A 24,328-nucleotide genomic window follows, 5' to 3' on the forward strand; every position below is an offset into this window, starting at 1 on the left:
TAGTTGTTTGGTTTCTCCATTGTACAGAACAGAGCATGCCTCACTGGACCGCACTGGACTGCATATATCCAGGGGTGGCAGTAAAAAGCAGCTTCCCTGAGGGGAAACTCAGTGATGCTGTAACCTCTGTTATGCTGACTTTTTAAAAAAAAATACTTTAATAATCCCAGAAGGGAAATTGCTTAAGGCTGCTGCCAAGCAGTGTCATACAATGACCAGAACTGGAGGCAATGTGGGTAAAGGACACACAACCCTGCTCTACCACTGAGCCACTGCTGATGTTACCTTCCCTTCTGGACTGCTGACTTGCCAGAATACTGACTGTTACTCCTGAATTCTACGTATAATTCCGGAATACTGATGACTATTCTGGAATGCTGCTGCTTATTCCGGATTTCTGCCTTTCATTCTAGGACAAACAAATGGACTGCTTTGTGGCTCTGTGGCACAATGGATAGCGCATTGGACTTCTAGTTAAACACAGGAGAAGTGATTCAAAGGTTGTGGGTTCGAGTCCCACCAGAGTCGAAGTGCATTTTAACTTCCTGTGATGCCGTCCTTCAGGGTGGATACCTGTTGCACCTCCTGTCCTGAGAGCTAGAAAAAAGGACTGCACTCAGACATCCCGGAAAACAGCATCGCTACCCCCGGCTTTGTGACCGTACGAGATGTGACTGGTGTGAGCTTTTGCTTGGCACAGAGGCAGCTAATAAACTGAAAGTTGTACCTTTTTCAAATGACATGGTGAGGAGGAGAGCAGAAGATCTCTCAGCTGACATTCAGGCAAAGCTGCTGGATAGACTGCGATCATGTAAGAAATTTTCCTTTCAGGTGGATGAATCGACAGAGCAGAGCATCTCCAGTGCTGCTCAGTTGATAGTTTTGGTGTGCTATCCCCGGAAAGGAGATATTTTGGAAGACTTTCTGTTCTGTAGGTTATTGCACAGATAAAGTCTGTCAATCCAGAGATTAAAGCGGCTCACTGTATGCTGCTGAACATGAGGCACTGCTGGATCACTCTGAGGTGTGATGGCTGTCGCAATGGCTGCAGCACAGAGCTCAAACTGTACCGACCAGCTCAGAGGGGAAGAAGAAGGAGCAACATCACATCAGGAAGGCCCTGCAAACCTGTGACTATCCCAGCTGGGCTGTCATCAAAGCCACAAAAACAAGACCCACAGACAACAAGACAAAGACAACAACTGGCTGAGGAAGAACATTGTCACTGCAGAACTGAAGAAGCTACTCGGGGGAGTGTTGGTCCCACTTAAGATTAAAATTTAGGGTGTTTTCACACTTGCTCTCTGCGGCTCTCTAAACGAACGCAGATCAATAACTCAGGATTTTTTGCTCTGTTTAACTCTAACTCTATTTTCCCTGAATGTGCAGTAATTTAACCAGAAAACACAGGAGAAAGCCGACATTCTGCTTCAAGTGAAAACTACCCAGAATTCAGTGCAGTGGAGGAGTCTGAGAGCTCTAGTGGACCTGGTGTGAACAGAAAGAGGACTAAATTACATAAAACCAGTGACCCTGACATGATTTGAACATGCAACCTTCTGATCTGAAGTCAGGCGCGCTACCAATGCTCCATGAAGCCCGTTCACAGCTTCTGCTCTTCCAAGGACTCAGAATCACTGCATTGTATGTGGTAGAAAGATGATGTCTGAGGCCACCACCTCTGTTAAGGGAAGGTTTTTCCAGCTTAACATAGATGCTTCCTTGACTCCTCTTTCACACCACCTTTCCTCCCTGTCTAAAATGTGAACATTGTTGTCCTCAAAGGAGTGTCCTTTGTCTTTGAGGTGGAGGTGGACAGCTGAGTCTTGTCCTGAGGAGGTGGCTCTCCTGTGCTGAGCCATTCTTCTGTGGAGTGGTTGTTTAGTTTCTCCAATGTACAGATCAGAGCATTCCTCACTGCACTGGACTGCATATATCACATTGCTGTGTTTCTCCCTGGGAATCTTATCCTTCGGGTGAACCAGTCTCTGTCTCAGTGTTGTCATAGGTTTGAAATGGACCGGGATGTCATGGTTGTTGAAGATCCTGCGGAGTTTCTCTGATACTCCTGACACATATGGAATGGAGATGTTCTTTCTCTGCCTGGTGTTGTTTGTGTTCCAGTGGGTGGTGTGAATCAAACAACAGGTACTGGTCCGTGTGTGTGGGTTTCCTGTACACTTCCACATTGAGGCTCCTGTCCTCCTCAATATGTACTGTTTCCCCACCAAACAGTTAGAACTGATGAAGCTGCTTGGATGAGCATCGAAACGTCTTCTAGAAAACTCTACAAGTCCAGACGCCTTGCTTCAATCTTCTCTACATAAGTATTTGTTATAATATTGCCCCAAAAAGTCAGCCACACTTGTGTGAAACCAGCCTGTCCAGTTAGGATCAACACTGATTGTGAATCAGTTTGTGCAAATGGAGCAGACAACAGGTGGAAATGAGAGGCAGTTATCAAGACAGCCCTATAAAGGAGGTATTTGTTATAATACTTTAATAAATTATGTCTGCTACTTTTATACTCATAATCCCAGATTAAGGTGTCATTTAGGAGAGAGATTTAAATTCTATCTTTATGTAACTTCTCCTTCTGATACACTCTGATAGTTATTCAGTTACAACATGCTGACTGGAAATCTGCAAAGTGAGCCCTGAATTTTTAGAGAAAGTAGAAAGGACACCAGTATTACTGTCCAAACTAAATGTTCCACTGAGATTTGAACTCAGATTCAATTCAATTCAATTCTAATTGTGTCAACAAAGATTGAGCACTTTGCATATCACTGTCCTCCATGAGGAGACTGTCCTCCATGTCTAGATAAGGCTTGCTGTCTAGCAGCTGGGAGAAATGTCTTTTTGTGGCTGTGGAATTAGCTCAACATTGAATCATAAAGTTTATTTTTGTTGCATAACAGGAAGTGGTCTTGTAGTAGGGTGTCCTGAGAAGCAGAACTTCTCCTCTGATAATTGTCTCTCATTGGACAGATATTCAGACAAGTAAAGATTGTACCATCTGAAATAAGAGTACAAAGCTTTCCACCTGAACAGGGACTTGAACCCTGGACCCTCAGATTAAAAGTCTGATGCTCCGCTACCGACTGAGCTATCCAGGCTCTATATGTTGCTACAGAGAATTATTCTGTGCAGACAGGTTAACTGAAACAGAGAACATTGATTAAGGGTGAACTTCCTGTGTGTGCAGATAGTGGAGGTGGTTTCAGGTGTTATAAATTGGCATCCCCATGGTTCAGATTAACCGATGAACAGTTACTGTTGCTTGGCCTTGATGGTATCAGTCTCTATCAGTATCTGCTAGTCCACAGAGGACAGTGGTCCTATACACATAAAGAATACATACTTAAAGAATTTATGTGTTGTTATAGAGGACTTCTACATATTGTCCGAACCTGATGGGGGGGGGGGGGGGGGGGGGGGGGGGGTCATATCACCTGACAGGACTGATTTTGGTGTAAGCACATGTTGCTTTAATCTACAAAGTGAAATTGTTATTTGTTATAAAGTCATACATTCTCAGACTCTGGATTCCATTACAGGACAATGTGGACCTCATGACAGTGTTGTATGGAAAGCCAGTTCAGTTCATTTCTTGATATTAAATATTTTATTTCTCGCACTAGTAAGGCAAAACGTTGCACTAGTTAACTAGTGAATGCATTTAGACCTGGTTAGTGTTGGGTGTATGTGCTTCAGGGATGTTATTTTAGGTTTGTTGTTTGTATTCATGTTTTTTGTGTTGTGTCTCCTTTCTATTGGCTGTTGGTGTGACACCTACCAGTGTATTGCCACTTATTTTTATGTTTTAATGGTGTGGGCGGTCGCAATTATATGTGTATTTTGTATAATTTGACGTTGTATGCAATAACATGCAGTTTCAATATTGTGCCACAAGGGGGAGTGTTGGCCCAGGTAGACGTGTGCTGTGGTAGGTGGGCAGGAGTGTTTCCGCCTCCAGACGGATACAGCCTGCTGACACAGAAACAGCTAACGTCTCCTGTCCATATTTTACCTGCATAAAACAGGTCAGTAACGTATATGTATGTACTGTAAAAACATTTCCAAGGATTCTTGAAACCTTACAGAGCTGGTATTAATGAGGTTTATTGAGGAAACCCGTAGTTTTATGTTTAAATCCACTTTGTGACCGATCGTAATGGCGGCTCCCATGTAAATGTAACCCAATGAGCAGAGACCGGTCAGTGTTCTGATAGCAGTTTACTATCACTCCAGTTAAGACTTATTCTCTGGACTGAAGCAGCATCTTATCATCACAATATACACTCAACAAAAATATAAACGCAACACTTTTGTTTTTGCTCCCATGTTTCATGAGATGGACTTGAAGATCTAAACTTCATTCCAGATACACAATATTACCATTCCTCTCAAACATTGTTCACAAATCTGTCTAAATGTGTGATAGTGAGCACTTCTGCTTTGCTGAGATAATCCATCCCACCTCACAGGTGTGCCACATCAAGATGCTGATCTGACATCATGATTAGTGCACAGGTGTACCTCAAACTGCCCACAATAAAAGGCCACCCTGAAATGTGCAGTTTTGTCTCACAGCAAAATGCCACAGATGCCACAAGCATTGAGGGAGCGTGCAATTGGCATGCTGACAGCAGGAATGTCAACCAGATCTGTTGCTCGTGCATTGAATGTTCATTTCTCCACCATAAGCCGTCTCCAAAGGCGTTTCAGAGAATATGGCAGTACATCCAACCGGCCTCACAACCGCAGACCACGAGTAACCACACCAGCCCAGGACCTCCACATCCAGCAGGTTCACCTCCGAGATCGTCTGAGACCAGCCACTCAGACAGCTGCTGAAACAATTGGTTTGCATAACCAAACAATTTCTGCACAAACTGTCAGAAACCGTCTCAGGGAAGCTCAACTGCATGCTCGTCGTCCTCATCGGGGTCTTAACCTGACTCCAGATCGTCGCCGTAACAGACTTGAGTGGGCAAATGCTCACATTCGATGGCGTCTAGCACGTTGGAGAGGTGTTCTCTTCACAGATGAATCTCGGTTTACATTGTTCAGGGCAGATGGCAGACAGCGTGTGTGGCGTCGTGTGGGTGAGCGCTTTGCTGATGTCAATGTTGTGGATCGAGTGGCCCATGGTGGTGGTGGGGTCATGGTATGGGCAGGCATCTGTTATGGACGAAGAACAGAGGTGCATTTTATTGATGGCATTTTGAATGCACAGAGATACCGTGATGAGATCCTGAGGCCCATTGTTGTGCCATACATCCATGAACATCACCTCATGTTTCAGCAAGATAATGCACGGCCCCATGTTGCAAGGATCTGTACACAATTCTTGGAAGCTGAAAATGTCCCAGTTCTTGCATGGCCAGCATACTCACCGGACATGTCACCCATTGAACATGTTTGGGATGTGCTTGACCGGCGTATACGACAGCGTGCACCAGTTCCCACTAATATCCAGCAACTTCGCACAGCCATTGAAGAGTGGACCAACATTCCACAGGCCACAATAGACAATCTGATAAACTCTATGCGAAGAAGATGTGTTGCACTGCATGAGGCAAATGGTGGTCACACCAGATACTGACTGGTTCTGAGTCCCCAGACCGCCAATAAAGCAGAAACAAAATGCACATTTCAGGGTGGCCTTTATTGTGGGCAGTTTAAGGTACACCTGTGCACTAATCATGATGTCAGATCAGCATCTTGATGTGGCACACCTGTGAGGTGGGATGGATTATCTCAGCAAAGCAGAAGTGCTCACTATCACACATTTAGACAGATTTGTGAACAATGTTTGAGAGGAATGGTAATATTGTGTATCTGGAATGAAGTTTAGATCTTCAAGTCCATCTCATGAAACGGGAGCAAAAACAAAAGTGTTGCGTTTATATTTTTGTTGAGTGTATATTATGTATTACATACTGCAACATTCAATTGTTGCTCAAGGAAAATAAAAGTCTTTTGTTATTCAGTTCAAATAAAAAAATAAAATAACTCAAAGTTCTCAATGGAGACTCAGTGCTGATCAGCTATAAAAAAAATAAAGAAATGCAGAGCTCTCCTGCATGAGCGGAAAAAAAAAATAAAATAGGTGCCTGTAGTTTCCCAGACGTCCAGTAGATGGTGCTCAGGTGACGTCCTCTCTCTCTCTCAGCAGCAGCTCAAAGTGGCGATGACAGCAATAGCAATAATGGCGACACGATGAGACGGCGACAGCGGGAGAAGAGCAGCAATGGCGGCGGAGTAGCATCAACCAGTACACATAACCACACAATGCTCACCAATGCTCACCTAGCAGGGAAAACAATAATACAAACAGGCGAGGCAGAGAGAAACGTGTGCCGTGGACCTCCATGTTCAACCAGCGCTAACTGAGCTGAACTCCCCGTAACAGTATTCTAACACACAGTAATGACCTTAGCCTAGCATAGCGGCTATCACACAGCTAACTTTAACCACTGCCATTAACAAACATTTGCAAACTTTGTCTTACTGCTAACCTAGCATAAATGACATAAAACATCCATATCAAATCAAAACAAACTGTGGTCTTTTACCAATGCTCACCTAGCAGGGAAAACAATAATACATCAGGCGAGGCAGAGCGACACGTGTGCCGTGGACCTCCATGTTCAACCAGTGCTAACTGAGCTGAACTCCCCGCCCACCATACCAATGAGTTGAGCATTGGGCATCTTAAAGGGGTCACAGCACCATAATGCTTGATGGGCATCATTATGAAGTGCTAATACAAATATAATACATATACCTGACGTATAATTAACCACAAAAGAAAAAGAAGAAAATATACATAAATAAAATTGGGGCTGCAATTTACACCCGGGTTACATAAACACAATGCGGCCTCCTGGTTAAAATGGCTACCTGCTAGCTCTAGTTAAATGAGTGTATGGAGCAAATGTCTATGCGGTTTTGCACCAGTTCAACAGACAGATTTAGTTATTATTGAGTGTCATTTTGAAAGGATGTAAATGTGCTGGGACTGTTATATTAGTATGGTTGAATATGTTCATTTGAACGTTAAGAATATTTTGTGTTGTAGTAAACTGTAAAGTGGGCTATTTACAGTGTGAAATTCACTGTAATATACTTTCGACTAAATCTGAAACGTTTTATAACAGCAATGTGCAGCAATATTTGACAGCTGAAATGTTTATGTTTTCAAACAGAATGCCAAATCTGGTTATGTGTAGATGCCAGTGGTGTACACTATGCATTCATGGTGCATTTATTTTGTGATGCAAGTGTTAAATTGTAAGATTGAGTTATGTGTGACTTGAGTTGGAATTGCAAAAGATTTTGCTAAATATTATTTTATAAGAGGAAAAGAGAAACACGGATAGAGAAATAATATTGTCTAATAAAAGACGGATACAGCCTGCTGACACAGAAACAGCTAACGTCTCCTGTCCATATTTTACCTGCATAAAACAGGACATCACATCTGCTACAGGCCGCGCTTTATGTGAGGCGTGTAACAGAATTTTGGAGGCACCGCTGGGATCGACGTCGGCCGAGAGGAGGCGCTGATCCCCTGAACCACGAACCCAGACCAGAAGTGACCAGACTGGAGCCAGAGGCAGCAGCCAGACGACAGAGGGAGCGACCAGACTGTGAATGTGTTGGTGGACCATCGTTGGGCTGGACATGAGCAGCTTGCTTCAGTTGACTGGACACGAGTAGGTGATATTGAAGGAAAGACTCACAATGGAGGACAGTGAGAGAAGAAAACTGACCTGGAAAATAAAGATGGGTCTGTACACACTGACTGTTGAAGAACTTTTCCAAGTTTTCGAGAACATCACACCTGTACCAGAACTTGATCCTGCTAAGGTAATCCAAGGTGATGAGGAAACTTGTTTTGATTATGTGTGTACTTATCTGAACTGTAAAACTCTGGTTGAATCAGAAGACCAAGGGGTCTCCCATTTGCTATCTATAGAAGATTTGATTACTGAACTCATTTCTAGGCGTACCTATGAGGTTAGACAGCCTATCACAGTTGAGAAAGAGGTTGCCACACTGACATTAGAGCACACACCTACTGTGACAGCCCGAGAGTTCAAGTCCACACCAGCAACACAGTACACACCTACATCTCCTGCTACAGCACTCCCACCTGGGGGGACCATGGTCCAAGTGCATAGTCAGAACACAACAGATCCAAAACATTGTGTGCCTGAAAGTATAGTTTCGTTAAGGGACCTTTCCTTCCTTCAGCGCAGAGAATTTAAAGTGCATGGGGGTCAGGTTGGGGACAATACAGCAGACATCACCTACCATGGGCTATGCAAGCAGATAGATGAGGGGCGTAAGGCAAGTTATGCAGAAGGGGAGATCATCCAAGGGGTGCTTCGTATTATCAAACCCGGACAGTTTAAGGACATGTTAATCAACAAGGATGACTTAACTCTCACAGAGCTCAAAAGCTTTTTACGCTCCCACCTGAGTGAGAAGAGTGGCAGTGAGCTGTTTCAGGAATTGATGAGCACAAAACAATATGAGCATGAGAATCCCCAACAGTTTCTCTACAGGATGATAGGAAAAACAGAAAGTTATGTTTGCATCCAGACAAGACAATTTGGACATTGAATATGAGCCCCGCACAATCCAGAATGTGTTTTTACGTACTATCTGCCAGGGACTGCTCCCAAAGTACAGTTATGTCCGTAATGATCTCAAGCCTTTATTAGCAGACTACACTGTCACTGATGAAGAACTGATAAGACAGACTAATAAGGCAACCAGTGACGAAAGTGAGAGACAGCGAAGACTGGGACAGTGTCCCCGCCAAAAGGTAACTCACACTCACTCTGTCCATCTTGAATCTGATAAAGACATTCCAAAGACACCTGACAACAAGGGAAAAAGCAAAGATAAGGCCATTGATGAACTGAGTGCAAAGTTGGATGCTCTGACAAGAGTGGTGGAGTCACTTGCTGCCGCAAGGAACCCAGAACCACTCCTCTTTCAAACCACCTTTCCTCTCTGTCCAAGATGTGGACATCGTGTCCTGTTTTTTGTAAATACTTTATTTCTATAATTATTTTTCTTTAATGTTGTTAAGATTGCAAGCTGCAACTCGACACAAAATAGATGACGGCGGCCACTGAGTAGACGTAGACGTATGGAGGCACTATTTGGAAGGAGTAGACTTCACAGTATACACTGACCATGCGGCTTTGACATGGGCCTTTAACTGCCCAAAAACCTCTTCCAGGCTCCCTCGGTGGATTTTACAGTTACAACAATTCCACTTCAAAGTACAGTACCGGAAAGGACTACACAACATTGTGCCTGACGCTCTGTCCAGATCAGCTGCACCTCCCTCCTGTCTGGCCTGTGTGGCAGTGAAAACCAGCTGCAGCTCCACAGACCTACCTACCTCCCTCTCTGAAATAAGAGAGGCACAGGAAAAAGAGCCTGAGATAGTCAGCCTGGTTAGAGGAGATACATCCCTCAGTAGACCGGATAGAGTGAGTTTTATTAATATACAAGGACTGGTATATCGGAGGTCCCCTACGAAGGATGGAGGAGATAAGTACCAGTTGGTGGTACCAAAGACGCTGATTAAGTCATTTCTGGGATATTTCCATGATCATCCACTCAGTGGGCACCTAGGGAGGCTGAAAACCATAGTAAGAGTCCTCGAGTTCGCCTGGTGGCCCACAATGAGGAAGGACATCTGGGATTACGTCAGACATTGCTGTACCTGTCAGGCCTATAAAGCCGAAAATAAAAAACCTGCTGGGTTCATGCAGCCTACTCCGGTGGAAGAGCCATGGGAAAAGTTGGGTTTGGATCTCATGGGCCCATTTCCTCGAAGTAAAAAAGGAAACGTTTTTCTGTTGGTCATTGTAGACTATTTCACCAAGTGGGTGGAATTATTTCCTTTGAAGGATGGCAAGGCGCATCGCATTGTAACAGTCTTAAAGGAGGAAATCTTCACTCGTTTTGGAGTTCCCCGGGAGCTGGTTTCGGACAGAGGGCCACAGTTCACTGGTCATGAAATGGCTAACCTCTGTAAGAGCTGGGGAGTGACCCATAAACTCACCACCAGCTACCATCCGCAAGCCAACCTCACTGAGAGGGCCAATAGAAATATCAAAACGATGATCGCCTCCTACGTGGGAAACCAACACAAAAACTGGGATCAGTGGATCAAAGAATTCCAGTTTGCCAGTAACGCAGCTTACCATGAAACAACTGGAAGGTCACCTGCTGAGTTGACTCTGGGGAGAAAATTAAGAGAAGGGACCCCTGGAGCGGCTCATCAACCCACCACCTTCACCTCAGCAGCCAACCTACTACATTTTGGAAAGACAGCAGAAAATGAATGAAGAAGTAAAACAGAGAGTTGGACGGTGTCAGACCAGACAAGCTAAGTTTTATAATGCCCGCAGAAGAGGTGCACATTTCCTGACGGGAGACTTGGTCTGGGTGCGCACCCATCCTCTCTCCAGTGCATCAGAACATTTCTCATCTAAGCTAGCGCCCAAATGGTCAGGACCAGCAACTGTGATGAAGAAATTAGGGCCTGTGAATTATCAAGTACAATGGAATGACCAAGTTAAAAAGATTGACTCAGTGAATGTAGTTAATCTGAAGCCCTATTATGGGGTTCAGCCTCCCGTATCTCAGGCTGGGGGGGGGGGGGATCTGTGACACTGTAAATGTGTCAAGCATACCAGCAAATGCATAGTCGAGGTGACATTAGCGTTTGTAAGTTATGCTATGTAGATTGTCCATTGTATGTGTAAAAGATACCTGGGTCTGTTTAATTGAGTTTTTTTAAGGATAAGGTGCCGCCTAGTCACGACCTCCATGGGTTTAAAAGACTCATGGGAAAGCGGGCACGAGAGGCCAGAAAGAGAGGAGAGAGGAGAGGCGGAAGCGACAGGAGGAGAAAATAGCGATCGACGACCGAAGCAGTGATTATTGGAGGCGCCAGCAAGAGAACGGCTGTGGCCTACCTGAGGGGAAGCTCCACGTATCTACGGACTGGACCGATTATCCATCGGATTAATCCTGCCGTAACCTGGGAGTAGACCTCATTTAGTTGGTCAGAAAAATAACAGAATGTAACTTACAGCGACAGATTCACAGTAGATGTCCTCAATAATCTTAATCCACTGTAATAGAATACAAGGACCTTATTCATCACACAGTACATAACTTTCTCACAGTATTTCATTGTTTACTGTAATTTTCCACAACAAATGTGGAACAGCTCCAGAATGAACACTTTATAAACAATCTGAAATCTTCACTGACACTGATGTGGACAGACTGAGAGTGTCTATGCTAGAGCACTGACAAAATGCCAAAGTGATCAAACATCAGGCAGAAAGGATGAGAGCAGAGAACTGGTCTGTGGTCAGCACCTGCAGAACCTCTCCTTTATAGGGGCTGTCTTGATCACTGCCTCTCATTTCCACCTGTTGTCTGTTCCATTTGCACAACAGCAGCTGAAACTGATTCACTATCAGTGTTGATCCTAACTAGACAGGCTGATTTCACACAAGTGCTGCTTCGGACAGTTTGTCAGTGAGGGTGTCAGTGTCAGACACACTCTGTGTCGTCTAACAAGCACACCTGCACATAAAAGCCTGGACTGAGCTATAACTGACTGAGACATGAAGAAGACCTTAACAGGAGCACTGAAATATTTCAGACGTGAAATCACTGACACCAAGGTCACCCTGCTATTGTTTTTTCTTTCTGTAGGGATATAGTAAGACTGATGAAGAAAGAAGTGCATTCAGACAGAAAGGACACTGCAGGAGGAGAGCTGGCCCAGCAGTGCAGGCAGCAGTGCAGCTGTGTTCATTGATCAGCTGGTGCTCATTGACTCATCACTCTGCTGTACAGGTGTCCTTCATCATCCCAGCATGGAGACAGCAGTGATCAGGATCTCTGTTCAGACAGGTGAGCTGTCACAGAGCTCAGAAGCTGCAGTCTAATCATTTGTTCCAGCCAGCACGCTGCTTATGCACATTGTACACAGCAACATCACCAGGATCCTCCTGCAGCTTCTCACAGTTTGTCAAAGAGTTATCCAGCTTCTTAGAAGAGGACTGCATAGACCCTGACAGGAACATAAAGGAGTGTTCTCTAGCAGAGGGTGGTTTCCATCCATCGACATTTCAATTTAAATGAAGCCAAAACACTAAAATTGTCTCTGTCTCTTCCACAGCACCTGACTTGCGATTGGACGTGTTCAGAGTGATGTAGCCGTGAGCTGCCTAAATGTCAGCTATGATGTATTTCATGCATGTCATACTTTTTTCATCACCGTGCGCGGCGTGTGTTACTCGGCGTGTGTTTACTCGGCGTATGTCAAACTCAGGATTGATACTACCTGCATTTTTCACGGATTCTACGAGAAACACGAAATTGGACTGACTTACCCGAGCCATTCTCTGTCAACGGGCCCGCTTTCCGGGCCCTCGCCGGTAAGTCTCCATCTAATAACAACTAAACAAGTCCTCCAATCAAAATCTGCTCTCTCACTGCTGCGGGCTCCTTCTGGAGCCCTGGCGTGTAAGTTGTCCGACCTCCTCTCTGTCATCACGGGTTGCGGAAAAGAAATCCTGTGCATCCCCTGGCATTTTACTGTCACTTTGCTGGCCCGTTTTCTCTCTGCTGTCTCCCTCCCCAGCGTTACTGATGGCCCCACATAGTACATTTGCCGACCTGAAATCGGAACTTCAGTCCCTGGAACGGCTTATCGAGGACCTTCTTCAGCGGCAGGCGTTACTGGGGTCCCAGCTGGCAAATCTAGAACCTCCGGAAAACCGACAGCCCCGGCCAGCGGCTCCGGAAGAATCAGTCGCTGATGCCCCTGGCTTAAACTCAGCTCCCTCCTGGTCGTCCGTTGTGAAGGGAACAAAGAAAAAGAAACTCTCTCTACCGCTCTTCGACACATCCAGCGCCAGCAATGAGGATACCCCCCTCTCAAACTTCTTCTCTCCCCTAGCGAGGATTCCCCCAGAGCTAGAACCACCACCTTCCCCTCACACAAGCAGTGCAGCACGGGTCCGAAAGCGCTCGTCTCCAAACCGGGACAGTCTAATTTCAGACTCACTTTCCTCTCTATCTTTCTCACCAGCACCTCCTAAACGCAAACGGCCCCGGTTATCACCGCCACAGACCAAGAGGCAGCCCCGCTCTTCACCTAGTCCGGTGTCTTCACCGCGCTCCCCACAGCAAACCGCTGCGGCCAGAGCTGCTTCCTCCTCTTCGCACCCTCCTGCTCTCGCTGATACACCTGAGCCGGCTAATCACCCAGCGCACCTGCACTCTCCCACCTCGCTAATGACCACGTTTAATTCCAACGCAAAGCTTGCAGTGTACAAAGACAGTCTGGACTCAAACTCCCCTGAGATATTGGTAGTTGGAGACTCAATAATCCGTCATCTAAGCATTCCTGGTGGCATTACCTACTGCCTCTCGGGAGGCAAAACTTCGGATTTTATTGAACTCATCCCAGCTCTCCTTGACATGCATCCATCTGTGCATACGGTGATCTCGCACTCAGGGTGTAATGACGTCATGGCCAGGCAATCCACGAAACTACAATATGAATTAGAATCTCTCGTCTCCACAGTTGAAAGTCTCGGGAGGAGGTGTGTCCTCTCGGGTCCCATCCCTGTTATATCCCATAACCCTGAGCGTTTCAGTCGTCTCTTCAGCTTGCATAACTGGACAAAAAATTTCTGCACTGCCACTGGTATTGGGTTCATTAGTAATTTTGATTCTTTCTGGACTAGACCAGACCTTTTCAAACAGGATGGCATACATCTCAACATAAGTGGTTCCAAAATACTTAATCATAATTTTATTGTTTTGTATTGCCTTTAGCCTGGACTGATGGTCAGCACAGCATGATCCGCTGCAGTTTTATGACTCGAGTAGTCTCAGCACCCTATATGATCATGCGGGTCCTGCTGCGGCTGATGCTGTTTCATTCATCCCATCTATAATATCTGAGAGGCAGTCGGCACCGTTGGCCCCTTTTAAAAACTCATGCGAAAAAAACCTCATTAATATAAAAATCACCCCTTCCACCTCCCATGCTGTAAACTCAGCAAATTTCTGTTTACTGAACATAAGATCTATCAGTAATAAATCATTCATCTGCCAGGATTTTATCATGACAAATAAAATTGACTTCCTTGCCATCACAGAATCTTGGCTTGCCCCTGGAGAGCATGCTCCCCTCATTGAGTCAACCCCACCTAACTATTCTTTCTTTCACCAGCCAAGGCTAACAGGTCGGGGTGGAGGGGTTGCTCTTATCCACAGAAACGTTTTTACCTGCTCACCAGTTTCATTTGGCCACTTTACCACATTTGAATATCTCTCCTTTGTTGTAAGAAACAACCTGCCTTTTTTATGTGTCCTAATCTACAGACCTCCTAAACTAATCTCGGGTTTTATTCAGGATTTTGCACATTTTTTTATCAATCATTATGGTCAAATATGACAGGGTAATCATTTTAGGGGATTTTAACATTCACGTTTGTTGTCCTACTTCTTCTCCACTTGCCTCCGACTTCATTAAACTGCTACAATCTTTTCATCTGAACCAGCATGTAAAATCCCCCAGCCACAGCAAAGGTCACATTTTAGATCTGGTGATCTCAAACTGTGTTGACGTAACACAAGTATCCCTAACACCATTTCCTGTCACGGATCACAGCGCAGTGCAGTTCCAAATTTCACTCCTTCCTGACCATAAACCTATCAAAAAAATCCACTCTCACCCTCTGAGCTCACTCTCTGCCCCGATTTTCTGCCAAGCTTTTATTGAAAATTGGGAATCTGAAAAGGAAAACGGCAGCACAGTTGAGGAGCTGGTTAGTAATTTTAATAGCACCTGCTCCTACATTCTAGACTCCATAGCTCCGGCTAGATGTAAAGTTTTAAAGCCCACAGTCCTGCCTTCGTTAAATGAAGACACAAGGAACATAAGAAGAGATTGCAGGAGAGCTGAGAGGAAATGGAAAAAAGACAGACAAAGCACATCACTGGTCGCCCTAAAACAATTAATGATTAAATATCAACACACTGTAAAAGAAGCTAGAAATACCTATTTCTCTAAAATCATTACAACTAACAGAAACAACCCCAGAATCCTCTTTAAAACAATAAATTCTGTTCTGAGTCCCCCTGCGACTGAGCCTGCTGAACCCTCTCCTGAGAAATGCGGTGAATTTCTTAACTATTTTTTAACTAAAGTCCGTGACATCCGCAAACAATTCCGTTCTGTCTTTGTCGAACCAAAAGATATTTGTTCCACCCCTTTCGCTCTAAAACAGTTTCATGAAATTTCGCTCCCCTCACTGGAACGCATTGTTACGCAGTTAAGGCCTACCACCTGCCTCTCAGATTGCATCCCTTCTTGGTTTTTAAAAGATGTACTTCACACGGTTGGTCCCAGTATCCTAGCCATTGTAAATGGTTCTCTCTCCTCTGGCATTGTCCCATCTTCTCTAAAACATGCCATCGTTTGCCCTCTCTTAAAGAAGCCTGTACTCGATCCCGCTGTTCTAAGTAATTACAGACCGATATCTAAGCTACCATTTCTATCAAAAATTCTAGAAAAAGTTGTGGCTTCCCAGTTAACTTCTTTCATGAATAATAATTACATTTTTGAGAAGTTCCAGTCAGGTTTCCGGAGCATGCATAGCACGGAGACGGCACTTGTAAAAGTCTCAAATGACCTTCTGTTGGCGGCTGACTCTGGTCTACACTCAATTTTAATCCTCCTAGACCTCAGCGCCGCATTTGACACTGTGGATCACAATGTTTTAATCAGCCGTTTGAAGTACACTGTTGGAGTCAGTGAAGTGGCACTAGAATGGTTCACCTCATACCTGTCAAACAGGTCCTTTTCTGTGATACTGGGTAACACATCCTCAGTGTCCGCCCCCCTGTCATGTGGTGTGCCCCAGGGATCCATACTGGGTCCTCTTCTCTTCACTATCTACATGCTACCCCTCAGTGATATCCTGCACAGACACAATATTAACTTCCACTGTTATGCTGACGACATCTAACTCTATATACCACTCACACCCGGTAGCTCTGATGGCTCACATATCCTGTCCTGTTTAACAGAAATTAAGAACTGGATGTCCAGCAATTTCCTACAGTTAAACGATGCTAAATCAGAAATTATTATCATTACACCTTCCACCCCCAACCCCAGCTATGTTGCCCACCTTTCCACCTGTCTTGGCACCTGGTCTAAAAATATATGCACTGAGGCCCGCAACCTGGGTATCATCTTTGACTCCAGACTTTCTTATGACACTCAAGTTACCAAGGTTGTTCAATCCTGTTTCGCACAGCTAAGGCAATTAAGAAAAATTCGACCATTCCTCTCCCCACCTCTGTTTGAAACAGTTATACATGCACTAATCTCCTCCAGGCTAGACTACTGCAACGCCCTCTACTCTGGTATCAGTAAACATAACATTCACAGACTACAATTAATACAGAATGCCGCTGCAAGGCTTCTCACTCATACAAGGAGAAGTGACCATATAACACCAGTTCTAGCTGCCCTTCACTGGCTCCCTGTGAGTTTTAGAATTGATTTTAAGATTTTACTGATGGTTTTTAAAGCAATAAATGGCCTCGCCCCCTCCTATATGCAGGACCTTTTAACCCCTCACGAGCCTGAACTCCGCCTGAGATCCTCTGGAAAACTCCTCCTATCAGTCCCCACAACCTGGCTAATTACAAAAGGTGACCGCGCATTTGCTGCATATGCGCCCAAAATCTGGAACTCCCTGCCAGAGGAAATCAGGCAGGCTAACTCAGTGACCTCTTTTAAATCTCTTCTTAAAACTCACTTTTATTGTTTAGCGTTTTCATAAACTGGTTCATTTATCCATTCATTTATTGTTTTACTTTATTGCTTTTTAATTGTTTTTATGCTTTATTCTTATTTTTATCATTATTTTGTATTTTATTCTATTTTTAATATTTTAAATTGTTTTACGTCTTATTGACTCACCTTGTGTTTATGAATGTTACTGGATGGTATTTTAACCAAGTTCTGCTGTTCCTGCTTGGATTTTATTGTACAGCACTTTGAAGCTGAGTGTTTAAAAAAGTGCTTTATAAATAAAGTTATTATTATTATTATTTTTGTACTTATGTCCATCAAAGACCAAAATTGAAGATGTGAACCTTCTGACACTTTTCATCGATTGTGTGACTGTTGATCTTCTGCTCTGTGATCAGATAAAAAATACACAACACAAAGCTGGATCTGTGACACACACACAATTAATGAAAGAAATGATCTTCCAGTTCTTCTGTCAATCAGTGGTGGGGACATGTAATTGGCTGTTTTTTGCCACAGGCTTGTGTTCGGACAGTATTTGTTGAGTGTGTATTTTTTTTTAAATATAAGATTTACCAGTTGAAATTGTTGACTTGTACCCTCACAGTCCATAGTTATCTCCAGAGCCTCCTGTGTGCTGTAGTGTCTTTCCATGTCCAATGACCCCTGCAAAATGACTCCTGCTGCTCTACTGCTGCTTAGATGCAGTGCACCTGCATGAACAACCTGAGCAACAACCAGAACAAAGTCCAGTTTTTTTGATACCTGTTGAAAGAGGAAAGACCTTTGAAGCTGGACACACACGTGCACACACACACACAGAGGTGCTTACAACCAGCACACAAAAGCTCTTTCACATTCACACACGCACATCATTATCAAGTGAGTTTACAAATTCAGGAGCAAGACACCGTGGCAGAAAATAATAAAAATTATGAATTTTTGCCACATGGTTTGAATGGGAAAAACTAGCGCCAACTAGTGGACAAATATAAAAATTAAAATTTGGAAGCCTGTAGTTTAAAATGATATCTCGACATAAAGAACTGCATATTTTATGTTGTTTTATGTTGTAAGATAAATGGAGGGTCAAAAATGGCAGTTTCAATGGTTTTCAATGGGGCACGTTTTGTCCCGAGGGACAAATGTGTGAGTTTTTGCATAGCACAGCCATTATTTATAGGCTAATTTAAGGAACCGAGGCTAAAATTCAAAAATTTGTTAAAAATGAATATCCTTTGGCAATTTTGAGCTATGTACCTTCAACACACCTAAAATGTCTTGAAAATGAAAAATGAAATGGCACAAAATGTCCTGAGGGTCTCCTGAGGATTAATGTTATACAATCGTGTAGACAGACTTTTTGTTTTATATCACTTGAATAGTTATAGGTCTGTTGAAAAGTATGTAACTTGAAAGGGTTTATATCACTTGAAGAAAAAAAGAAGAAAGAGAAGAACAGATTGAAAAGGACGGTGTGGCCTAATACACAAGCTGGATCTGGATTTGTTTTGTTTCAGATAGCGTGGAAAAAAAGAAGAGAAAGTTTAGCAGAGAAGAACAGAATTAGCAGGACAAGAAAGAAGAGAGAGGGAGTTGGGATGGGAGAAACAAGACTGCCAGTCTTTTATTCATATTTTATTCATATAGTTGTGAGATGAACATTTTGATATGTGGCTGAAATCAGTGAATGTATGCTGAAGATACGCTGCGCCAAAAAACGTATGGAAGAATAAGAAAGAAGAAAGAGGGTGAAGAACAATAGTTTGATTGTTGCCTAGCAACGGCAATCAAACTAATCAGCTAAAAACACATGTGCAATGCATGATGGGTAGTTTTTAAATGTCAACATGTTTACATGTCTCCATGGTGATGTGAAATGCTTTGATGACAAGAGTTCCATTCGCAGTGTGTCTTTGAACTTCTGTTACGTACTGAGAGGAGACAGGCAACAAACACAGAGAAAATATAAAGTCTGCAAAGTCAACATGACTCAAAAAGACGGGGAATTAGTTTACAAGGATCTCCTTGACCAGGAGCTTTTCTGTGACGCCGTCATCAGAGTGGAGGAGGTTGACTTTAATATCCACAAAGTCATCTTGGCGAACTGCACCCCTTACTTCAGGTGAACTGATTATCTCAATTTTAAATGAATGTGTTAGTAACCTTTACATAGGGAGACAAAATGATGTGAGTGTTGGAGATTCACTGCAATCTTGTTTTTATAGCTCACAGTGTTTCAGTGTGTTTGCTGATATTGTTGTGATGACTAGTCAACTGCTGGGAAAATGTTGTCAGCCTGACCTCATAAAGAAAGCAGCAGCAGTCCTTAATGTTTGAACATGACAAAAACAACCGGTGAACAAGTGTGTGTTAATCTGCTGGCCCCAGGTGGGACTTGGATGATAGGACATGTTTGACATGTTGACATTAAAGCATCTAATAGTGATTTCTCCCTCTATAGGCTCAAACTTATTTTATCTTAAACTTAAACTAGTTTAGAAGTCATAAGTGAATTAGATAATGTTACAGCAAGCAGATTTAGACCTTTAACTAGACTGTTGAATAAAGTTACCCATAAATCCACCAGTGACTTAGTGACTCATTTTAGTATCTGTTTTAAAAACTGAAATGCATAAAAGTGGTGTATAATGTTGTGGAACTTTTTCTGTGTCTTTCAGAGCTCTCTTCACACGCTGGTCTGAACCTGACAAGAAAGTCTACATTATTCCTGACCTATCCTCAGACATGATGGAGCTCATCATTGAGTTTGCATACACCGGCTCTGTTAACGTGACAGAGTCCAATGCACGGAGGCTTTTCATGGCAGCTGATTACCTCAATATAGTGAAGCTGGTGCAAATATGCTGCAACTTTTTTGAAAAGACGCTCTGCCCAGACAACTGCATCGGCATCTGGCAGTTCACAAAAACCTACCACGCCCCTGAACTGCACCTCAAGGCTTTCCACTATGTCCTCAGTCACTTTGAGGAAGTGGCTTTCGGTGAAGAGTTCCTGCAGCTCTCGGCCCAGGATGTAAGTGACATCATCAGCCGTGACAACCTCAATGTGAGACAGGAGGCAGCTGTGTTTGAGGCCATCATTCGGTGGATCACACATGAACCTCAGGAACGAGAAGGATACGCAGATCTTCTCTTGCCAAAGGTACTTTATATTATACATTATAATTTTCCCTTTATAGGTTAATCTATTTCAAGACAGTGACTGAAGCCAACCTCAGCCCAATAGAGGGTTATCAGTTATTAGATGTCATGATGATGGTCAGTACAGCCATCCTTTACCCTTTTATAGGCCAGAAGGTGCAATATCATCTGTTCTGATGAGTGATAATAGAAAGCACCACAGACTACCTGAGTGATATCTGCACGGCAGCATGTCATTTCTCTCTGCGCTGCTGTCTGTGCAGAGGCCCGATGTGCGTACACACACAGACGCATGCACAGACAAACACACACAGACACACACCGTCGGACAGAGAACGTGTGTTGCTTTGTCCTTTGCTCATTACATGCTAGTAGGATAGACTGAACTTTATGACTACGCTAGGTTAAGCTAAAGTTACTGATGTCCGTGTTTTTATTTTATTTTTCTATTGAAATATGCTATTTACATCCCGCTCTGTAAACCATGACAGGACCTTTGGCAGCTTTTGCGCACGGTCAGACGCAGAGTGCTGTGGGTCTCTCTGCTCTGCCTGCAGCTGAACCTGCTGCGAACCGAAACACGTGTACCGGATTTTTTCCTACCTACCTATGAAAGAGCAAGAAATGAAAATATAAGAAAACAAAAACCTCCTGTTAAACCTGGTCGCTGGCACAAGCATTTATAATCATTTATTATTATCAGTACAAGTACATAAACTAATAAGGAGCATATACATGTAATGCTGGCTATTTGCATAAGCTTTGTGTGCAGGTTAATGCAACTCAGACAATCAATAAGCTGATAATGATACTATGACAGATGAAGGGAGGAGAGTAATGAGAGGAATGAAAAAATATATTAAAGATAAGACTTCAAAGAGGGCTCAGTCTATCTGACTGACTGCCACGATGTAGAACAAAGAGAATGAAGACCTCCTTTGTTCCGGTTGCTAATAGCATTTCAAATAACTGACCATTATTTTATTGTTTTACTTGTTGTATTTATTGTGATGTTCTTTATTAGGAACCATGATTTTTTTATGTGTTTTTATTTATTCTGACACAGACTTTTAAGTTATATCCTCTTTATTCTCTGTATTGTTGTAGGTCAGGCTGAGCATGATGCCTACAGAGTACATACAGAGTCATGTGCTGTCCAATAAGCTGGTGATGGACAACTTGAGGTGCCAGGCCATGGTCTCTGAGGTCATCGAATGCAAAGACAGAATCCTCGGTCGGCCTCGCCTGCATTCTGCAATCCTATTGGCCATTGGAGGCTGGAGCAGCAGCAGCAGACGTATAACTAATGTAATCGAGGCATTTGACGTACCTGCAAATCACTGGATGAACATTACAAACCTTTCTGAGCCTCCTCGTGCCTGTCATGGTGCAGCCTACCTCGGTGGGTATGTCTACTGTGTTGGTGGCTTTGACCAGGTGTCCAAAGCCATGAATAGTGTGTGCAGGTTTGACCTGAGCACACGAACATGGCAAGAGGTGGCACCGATGCACTATCGCCGCAGTTATGTGAGCGTGACTGTGCTGAACGGGTGCATCTACGCCATGGGAGGCTATGGTGAGCACACACATTTCAGCAGTGCTGAGTTCTACCAGCCAGAAACCAACCAGTGGCTTCAAATTGCACCCATGCATGAGCAGAGGAGTGACGCCAGCTGCACAGCACTCAACAGCAAGGTGGGTGGAACACAATGGAACATACCAGAGAACAGAAAGATCTGTTTACAAAACACTGCTGCCAGTTTGAGCCAACAAAAATGACAATTTCTTATTGTCCCCCCCCCTTTTTGTATTCAGATCTACATATGTGGTGGATTTGACGGGAACGAGTGCCTGCAAACAGCAGAGTGCTACAACCCAGAGACCAACCAGTGGACCCTGATCTCTCCCATGACCAGCCGGTGTAGAGGACTAGGAGTCATTGCATACGACAACCATGTTTATGCAGTAAGTGCATGAAAGAAATGTGTGACCAGCTTTCATCAGCGGTTTAAAGCAGCTAGTTTTTTATGTGACTATTGAATTGATAAGTGATGCATCTTCTTCTCATCTTTGACTCCAAAGGTTGGTGGCTTCGATGGAACAGGCTGTCTGCAGACCGCTGAGGTCTACAACCCTCACACCAACACCTGGCACAACGTGTCCTCCATGATGACCCCCCGCTGCAACTTTGGCATTGAAGTAGTTGAGGACCGGCTCTTTGTTGTCGGGGGCAGAACCTCTAAGGTTGAGTACTATGACAGTGAGACGAATGAGTGGTCTCAGGCCTGTGACATGAACGTCGGCCGCAGCGAGCTGAGCTGCTGTGTGCTTTCTGGTCTTCCCAACATGGCCGACTACACCATCCCTCGTGATTCGTGATTTCTGTAAATCTTGTATAAATATGAATGAATGAATAAATGTATAAAGTGATGTAACAACACTGTCACAGTACCTGGCTGTAAATGTATATCATCTGTTTATTCCACTCTTATGCAGTCTGCATGTATGTTTTAGGCTCGCAGTTATGATGTACACATCTGGATTGCTAGACCTGTCCCAGCCACCATACAGTATGGTGCTGTTTGGGACCATGAGCTCCCTCTCACTTAGTGTCAATTACCTTTGAATTATAAAATGAAGCACTTTCTCCTTGGTAAAAGGAGTGTACCATTAAAACACTACTATTTATGTGCAGATCAGTTATCTGATTGAACATCATGAAACAATTTTCAAAGTTTGACAGGCTAAGTTTATTTTTTACCTAATGGTCGCGCACATCAAGCAGCTATTGAAGACATTTTTTAAAATAACAGTGCACGACTTTACAGTTTTGATTTACTCTTGCTGATTTCACCGTGTTATGTTGAACCACAGGAGGCGGCTGCTTTCAGAGACTTGGCTCTGAACTCCCTCCTTTACCTACTCAGCAGCAAACAGCAGGAGCTGACAGACAGCATTGGCAACTGCCTGGTGAACATATGGAGCATTTGGCAGCTAGAGAGGCAGATGTAGAAACAAAAAAAAAAACATAGAACCAAAGGAGAGTAAATATTGGGCTTACGTTCACCAGGTGGACAGAGACACAGCTCCAAATGAATGATGTTCCAAAACAGCTGGCTGTGTAAATAAACAACTGTTTGCTATCAAGTTAGAAAAAGATGATAATGACATTGTTGTGCTGACAAAAAGGGCTTAATTTAAGAGAATCTGACTCCTTCAAAGCTGCTTCACATACCATCATATTTTTCATTGGAGGCCTTTATGTACAGCATCAACATATTTTTCATATCAGTGGTTATTAAGATTAAGAAACCTTTATTAGTCCCACAATGGGCAAATTGCATAATAGTGATAAGAGACAGTCTGCTGTCCTTGACAAATAAATGCCATTAAATTCCATGAAGTTCTGCTGTGTTTGGGACAATATTAGTGCTTCATCACAGCTTTTAACCTGGGACTGTTGTGGATGTCACTTCTGTTCTCTGTTTGTGGTTTTTCTTGCCTGCCTTTTGTTATTCTTATTTCCTGATTGTATTATTATCCTTCCTGCCCTGACCTCTTTTGTATGTGTCTCTTCCTTACCTTCCTTCTGTTTCCCGCCTCTGTGATTACCTGCTCCTCCCTAATTTTTTCCACCTGTGTCTTGTTTTCCCTCCTCTTCTTAAGTCCTGTGCTCCCTTTGTCCTCTTTGGATCATTGTTCTTTGTACCTGTGTGTTGTGGCTGCCTGCCGTCATGTCCTCCCTGTCAGTTCGTCCTCCTGTTCCTCTCTTTGGATTTATTTTGGTTTGGTTAGTGTTTTTCCTTGGTTTCATTTTGTACATTTGGGTTTTTTACTTTGGAGTTCATTCTGAGGTTTTGTTCCCAGCCTCTTATGTCAATAGCTGTGTCTCAATTCAGGGTCTGCATCCTTCGGAGTGCGCATTTTAAGGCCGCTTACGTCACAACGCTGCGCGAAGACTGTCCCAATTCGCCAACATTCGAAGGGTCCTTCAAATGCGTCCTCCTTTTGCCTGAATTCGGAGGATGCATCGCTACCATCCTTCGTGGCCTTGCATATCCCAAGATGCTTTGCAGGCCCATTTTTTTCAACAGTAAAATGACGGACCAAGCGAGCGGCACTGGCAGGAGTGCCGAATTCACATTTAAATGTAAGTAAAGGGCAGTAGTTCGAGGGATTTTTAAAATGCTATAAAAAAAGAGTTTTATGACGTCCTGTTGATACGAGGCGCTGTAAACTAAACGTTTTGATTGAA

At 43.7% G+C, this 24,328-nt stretch overlaps 1 non-coding gene across 1 annotated transcript; it reads left to right on the forward strand.

Annotated features, from left to right (window-relative positions):
• Positions 1 to 436: 436 nt before the first annotated feature.
• Positions 437 to 528, forward strand: trnar-ucu (transfer RNA arginine (anticodon UCU)). The gene is given in 2 exon segments: positions 437 to 473; positions 493 to 528. It is a non-coding gene; the product is annotated as a tRNA-Arg (tRNA).
• Positions 529 to 24,328: the final 23,800 nt, after the last annotated feature.

Source organism: Parambassis ranga, unplaced genomic scaffold (assembly GCF_900634625.1).
Source record: "Parambassis ranga unplaced genomic scaffold, fParRan2.1 scaffold_27_arrow_ctg1, whole genome shotgun sequence".
Classification (NCBI taxonomy): domain Eukaryota; kingdom Metazoa; phylum Chordata; class Actinopteri; family Ambassidae; genus Parambassis; species Parambassis ranga.